Below are 6,903 nucleotides of genomic sequence, written 5' to 3' on the forward strand. Positions count from 1 at the left end.
ACATTTTCTGAATGTCGCACGGCAGCAAGTTGTGCTTTGCTTTAAATAGTATTTGGATAGTTTTGAATTGGATCAGGTTCCCAGTAAACGTTGCCGTCCATTATTACTCTGAGGAATTAGTTTTGATTCCCCCTTGGCCTGGTTCTGCTTATCAGGCTGGAGTTTTTCCCACCTCAGCTCTCTACGACTCGGGTTCACACCTGGTAGACGCTGGGCGGCTCCAGGTGTCACTGGGCACACGCTGTCGGCTCAGGTCATGACTGGAAAAACTCAATTCTTCAGATTTATTCATTCGTTATTGATCGGTGATATTTGTCAGACCAAAACTCAAATCATGTGTGTTCAGGACTGAAGACACAAATGTACAGATACAGAGAATGGAGCATTGAACAACTGGGCCCAGATCAGATCATTGTCAGATCATGCACTCCCAGACAGTGCTGTCCAACACAGCAGGATGAGGCTGATGTCTCAAACAATGTCCCTGAAGAGACACCAGGACCAAGCCATCAAGAACAGTCCAAGAAAGGACGTGGGGTGTGATGGAGGTTCTCTCCACTAACACCTAGTGGAGCCCAGCTTGAGCATGAGGAGGAAACGGTGCTGGACAGAGAGGACTGGACCCACTGTATCATTACTCAATTGTGACTTTATTGTTTTCTATTGAAATGTAAAACGAACGTCATCATATGTGGACAATATTTTTCTCAGAAACTACAACATGTTAAAAGATAATTCTTTGTTTTTACACTCATCGGGTTCTAATCAACTCAAAAAGCAAAATAAATCTAAATGAGAAAATAAAAATGGAAGCGTTTGGGTTTGGAGGTTAAATGTATTTATTATGCTATCTATTATTATGACTTGTCATTTTATTTATGAACACAACACACTGTCCACGGTGTTGCTGGGAGTGGGACATTTCCCAGAATCCCACACAGCAGACAACATTGCTGAGATGACGAGGGCTCTGATGGAGGAGTGGGGAATCCAAAAGAAGGTCAGATGTCTTGTCACTGATGCAGGAGCTACATGATCTCATGTTCTAGGATATTGAAGATGCGCCACACAAAGTGCATCGCTCATGTTTTCAACCTAATTGTAAAAAAAGCTCTGGATCACACACCTGGGCTGGGGGGGATCAGGAGCAAGGCGAGAAAGATTGTTGGCTGCTTCCAGTCCAGCACAGTCCCAAAAGAGAAGCTCTGCCAAATGCAGAGTCACATGGCAAGACCACAACTAAAGCTCCTGCAGGAGGTGGACAGCAGGTGGAGCAGCACCTCCACCATGATGCAGCGCTTGTACGATGAGAGAGAGAGCCAGTTGGTGCTGCTCTGGTGTCAATGAGAACGGCTCTCACGCCACTTTCTGCTGAGGAGTACCGCTCTGTGAAAGAGTCTCTGGGGGGGCTCTCTCCTTTTCATACAGCCACCATGGAACTTTCAGAGGAGCAGAGAGTGTCCTGGTCCAAAGTCAGTCCTCTAGTCTGCATGCAAAGCCCTCCAGCTGTGTGTCCACCTGACCAGGATGCTGAGTGAGTCTTTGTCTCCCATTGAGACCATGAGTGTCATGACGATGGACACCCTGCTTGATCCCACATTTAAGGCTGTTTGGTTCTGCAGCCAAACAAACGCTGAGGCAGCAGTGAACCGCCTCACCTCTGAGTGTGCCTGATTGTGAGAGGTGGGACATTCAATGTCCTTCACTTGTTGTGTCCATCCTGGTTATTTAACATGAAGTGAATAATTCCTTTGTCTGTGGCAGTGAGCATGAAGCATGGTTCTTCCACACGTCTGCTGATTGGTAGTGAGGATCGTCACTCTGAACAAGTCTGCAATATTAAAACATCTCATCCTTCGTAAACCTTAATCAGCACTCTTAATAAACTGACTTGTCTTCTCTAAGTACATATAGAGTATATACAAGTTTTAAACTGGGTCATGTTTGAGTTTCTAAGATATTGTTTTGATGACCTTGTTCACCTCCATCTTCAGATCAGAGGTGCAGCAACACACTGCAAACCACACCCGTTCATTTCAGTACAGATTTACCCCCAGGCCTTCAGGACAGCACATCTTCCTGATGCTCTGAAAAAAGTATTTGCACTACAGGAGACTTAGTAAGTGACGACTCTCTGCAGCTTTGCCTCTTAAAAAAAGGTTGGACCCAGGTGAGTTCTCTAGTACTGCAAGACCCTGAGCCCAGAAAACTGAGAAGCAGGTTCTGTAATGGTCTGTAGCCTCCAGCAGAGGGCGCTGGTCATCTTACATTGCTCTGGGAGGCTGATGGTGATGTGTGGCTGAGCTCATCTGCCTGTTAGTCCACCAACAATGTGAAGGAATCTCAATTCAAAATGATCTACAGGCTCCAGATTACACTGGTGCTTTTTCACTATTATTTCCAGTTCGTCTGTAACTTAGGTCATCACAAGCTGATACCAACCACTCCCAACTCAGAGCCGTTTGGTCTCGTAAACAATCATTTTCCACTCTGAACACACGATCTTATGTCTATATTATGTTTGAATTGTATATTTTCTTTTAAGTAGTTTATAAGCTGAAAAACTGTGGGCAGCCATGTTTTAATCAGTGATTACTGAGAAAATGATTGAAGAACCAGTTTATCCATGTAGTTTTAAATATAAATGTAACAGACTTATAATCTTGTTAGTTTATGATTTGCTTTGTGTTCAGTGAAGTGTATCAGTGTGCAGCAGTCAGTTTCTGTTCAGTCTGACTGAGGGAGGTTTTTGTACGACGGTTTTTCACTGTGTGATCACATATTGACTGTTGATGTCATGAAAACTCTGACAGTAATAAACTGCAGCATCTTCAGCTTGAACTCCACTGATGGTCAGAGTGAAGTCAGAGTTTGATCCACTGCCTGTAAAACGATCTGGAGTCCCTGATGCTCGTGTGTTGGTCCAGTAAATGAGCAATTTAGGAGGTTGTCCATCTCTCTGTTGGTACCAGGCTAAAAGGTGATAAGCACCATTATAATAAACTTTCTGACTGGTCCTACATGTGATGGTGACGGAGGCTCCCGGAGCAGAGCTGACTGCTGCAGGCTGAGTCACTGTGACCTGGCCTCTGGACTCTGAGGAAACACAGACAGAAACATCAAGCAGCCTCATGGTTTTGTGGGCTTCATTTCAGAGGGACGGATGTTGACAGAGGAGAGGAGTTTGATTCTCTGGACTTTACCTGTGAAGCAGCAGCAGAGGAGAGTCCAGATGAGGACGCAGATCACACTCATGTTTCTGATGAGGAGGATTTCTCTGTCTTCTGTTGTCATGAAGGACGGCTGTCAGTCATCCAGTCTTCAACTGTCAGGACTATAAACTCTCCCAGAGCACTGGAGCATGGTGCTGCTGATGCAAAGTGGCTCTATGGAAATGTTCTGACTGACTCCAACAGGGACCTGGATCACTTTCATCTCTGTTTCACTCTGGATTCAAACTTTTATGACAATATTAAGGAATTAAACTGAATAATTAAAGATATGTCTGTAGTTTTTATATTTTTTTAAATTTTCTATTTTTGCTGTCAAATCTATTCAGGAATAAATTCCAATAGACATAATAAAATAAATAGAAAATAATCTTTAAAACAATCTCTATAAATATATGTATTTCAAGTAGACATTGCAGATGAAAGAACTGTTCTCTTGTGTTCCGTTAGGATCAGGTGGTAAAAGTTGTTTTGGTGAGTTTGTTGGTTTCAGAATCAGAGTGGCGTCTCTCTACAGTCAGAGGTTTTTGTACAGCGGCTCAATGAGTTTGTATCACTGTGGTACACGTTCGGTGGAGGAACCAGACTGGATGTTGGAAGTAAGTTTATTCTCCTTTTAATTCTTTCAACTAAATAATTCAAATTCATACATTAAACCTTGTTTTGAATGATTTGAGATTAGAAAGATGTTTTTTTTTCTTAATAATTATTGTAGTGATCAAGTTTTAATCTCCATTGATTTCATGTAGTTTAGCTCAGCTCTGTTTCACTTTAATTTGATCACAGAGAAAAGTTATTAGTTTTAAATTTACACCGGATTAAAATCTCATTAGGATTAAATGACAAAACCAAAGATATTGTCAGTCTTTAAATGTGCTCAGTTAGAGCCTGATGGCTGTGGAACACACTGTTTTAACTCTACCAGTCTCATGTTGAAGCTGTTTTTACACTGACCTGTGTATTTAGGGACATTTCTGGTGCACTGGTCTGTCTTTGGGCTGAGTTTTAGTTGACATGTCCACTGTTTGAAATGTGTTTGTGTTGGAATGTGTGCAGGTTTTATTCTTCTTGTTTTATTGAGTGTCTCTTCATCACAGCTGGATTTATTCTTGGTTCTATAGAATGTTTCACAATTCTGTTTCTGCTGATACTTTACAATTAATATTATTTTACAGTAAAATAGAAATACTGCTGAGAAATGTTTTAAAACTATGAAAACCTCTTGATATAATTTCAACAGTTTTTTTCACATTTTGCTCCTAATAATCATTGAAAATATTAATTTAGATTTGAAGTTCATGTTAAAGTTTCCAGTCATAAGTTGTAAAGTGTAAACTTTCTGATCACGTTGATGCAAATGAAGAGTAAACGTTGAGACATCAGCTTGTGTTCCTTCCTGTGTAGTTTGAGGTATTTCAGGTCAAAGTGTTGGATGATTCTCTCTGTGCTGATGTGCATGAGAGGCTTCTTAAAGGGAAGTGAAACAATGTGTGAGTGAGTGACTGCTGGAGCAGAAAAAGCCTCTGACAGCAACTTCTTCCAGGACCAAATCAGCTGTCTCCCACTAAAGCTGTCCAGGTGTGTGCTGGTTGATTGACAGCTGGGTGCTCCCTGTCCTCTAATTTGATTGGTGTCTCCTAGGTGATACCCGCCCCACCCTGACGGTGCTGCCCCCCTCCAGAGAGGAGCTGCAGCAGGGGAAGGCCACGCTCATGTGCCTGGCCAACGAGGGCTTCCCCTCAGACTGGAGTCTGAGCTGGAAGGTGGAGGACAGCAGCAGCAGCAGCAGCAGCAGCAGCTGGGAGGAGAGCAGGAGCCCCGGGGTGCTGCAGAAGGACGGCCTCTACAGCTGGAGCAGCACCCTGAGGCTCCCTGCAGACCAGTGGAGGAAGGTGGGCTCTGTGACCTGTGAGGCCACCCGGGGCTCCCAGACTCCCCTCAGAGAGACACTGAGGAGAGACCAGTGTTCCCAGTCCTGACCGGACTCACTGGGACTCTCACACTGCTTTTACTCTCACACTGATCTCACCTCTGTCATTCACCCTCTTTCACTTTCTTCTATCATCAAAGCAAACTGACTTCATCAATATTCATCTTCTTTCATCATCATTTTCTTCAAGCTTTGACAAAATAAAGACAGTTTTCACCTCAATCTTTGGTCTTTCATGACTTTTCTACAGCAATAAAATCATCATAACTCCTTCTTTGGAGTAGAAATGTGACTTTATAGATACTCTCAGGATTCCACCTCTTGTTGCTGAATTACTTTCATGTGAAACAGACTCAAAACACACAGTCAGTCAGAGGAAGCTGTGCTCATCATTCATCATGAACAAATGTGGTTAAATACAAAATGAGATTACTTTGACAGTTTATATTTTTTATATGAAGTGTGATCAAGTCTCAAAATGGTGATTTGACTTTGGTTCGTCGATTGAGAGAATTTCTAAGATACTAAACAACATCATCAGCATAGAGGTTGATTTTATGAATTGTTACTGCAGTTAATGAGCAACGTTGGAGCTTCTGTCTCTTCCAGTTGATATCAGGTTAATAAATACTCTGATGAATTACAGTGAACATCCAGACTGTTCTGATTAGACATTTCAACTCTTTGTTTACTACAAAAGATATTAGGAGATGTAGATGTGGAGTAATGTAGATTACAGTTTTTCTCAATTGATAAAACACATTTCACAAAACTTTCCTCCATTTTCCCAAAACTGAAAACACAACACACTTTTCTATAGTGACATAAACAAAACCACACCTTCTCTCTTCTAATTTCAAACTTTCAGGCCAAAACAGTTGCTCAAAGCCTGCAAAAATGTAAACACTGTACACATCATTACGCACTACAACAGAACAACTGAAAACACAATGTTCAGTGTGTGAGAATGTTCTTTTTTTCACAACTGCCAAAGCACATTTTTAGAAACCTTACAGTATCTGTTCTCAGAATATATCACTGTGGAGTATTGGGCATTCATAGATGTGTGTTTCATATGAACAGTATGTAAATCTACAGAAAATACAGTATGTACACTACTGTACTGTATCACAACTCAATGCAAATACTCCAGAGGATCCATTACACACAACAATACTCACTGAAAACAATGTTCAGGGTGTGATATTTTTTATTTTCAGTATTCATGCCAGACACACAATTTTTATGCGGCATCACGTCGTTGCGCTGGGTCGGGCCACAGGACTTCATCTACATTAAAGGCAATATTGTCCCTTGCCAGGTAACGTGGGAAGAACACCTTGGCATGGCGGATCCAGCTTTGGAAGGCCTCCACAGGCAGGTCATCACATGCCAGGTCCACAACCCTGAGAAGGTTCTCTGTTGTGCAAGGTTGGCGGTCATACACCTTCCACCTCCATGATGAGAAAAAGTCCTCTATGGGGTAGAGGAAAGGTGAGTTGGGTGGCAGACAGACATTGAGGAATTGTTGCTTGATGTTAAATCTTTCTCTAATCTGGTTCGTTCGATGGAAAAAAAAATTGTTCCAAATGAAACATAAATGGGATGATCTGCAGGCCCACGATTCTGTTGCTGGCGGTCCAGGAGGATGTCTTGTAGCTCTTCCAGGAAGGTGAGGAGACGTTGGGTGTTGTATGAGCCAAGGACAGCATGCCGGTGGACAAACCCCTCTGAACTCATGGC

At 42.3% G+C, this 6,903-nt stretch overlaps 1 gene segment (V, D, J or C); it reads left to right on the forward strand.

The window, feature by feature from the left end:
* Window positions 1-1,433: 1,433 nt before the first annotated feature.
* LOC308117885 (Ig kappa-b4 chain C region-like) lies at window positions 1,434-5,381 on the forward strand. The segment is given in 3 exons: window positions 1,434-1,472; window positions 3,724-3,829; window positions 4,872-5,381.
* Window positions 5,382-6,903: the final 1,522 nt, after the last annotated feature.

Source organism: Lipophrys pholis, assembly GCF_963383615.2.
Source record: "Lipophrys pholis genome assembly, chromosome: 12".
Taxonomy (NCBI): Eukaryota; Metazoa; Chordata; class Actinopteri; order Blenniiformes; family Blenniidae; genus Lipophrys; species Lipophrys pholis.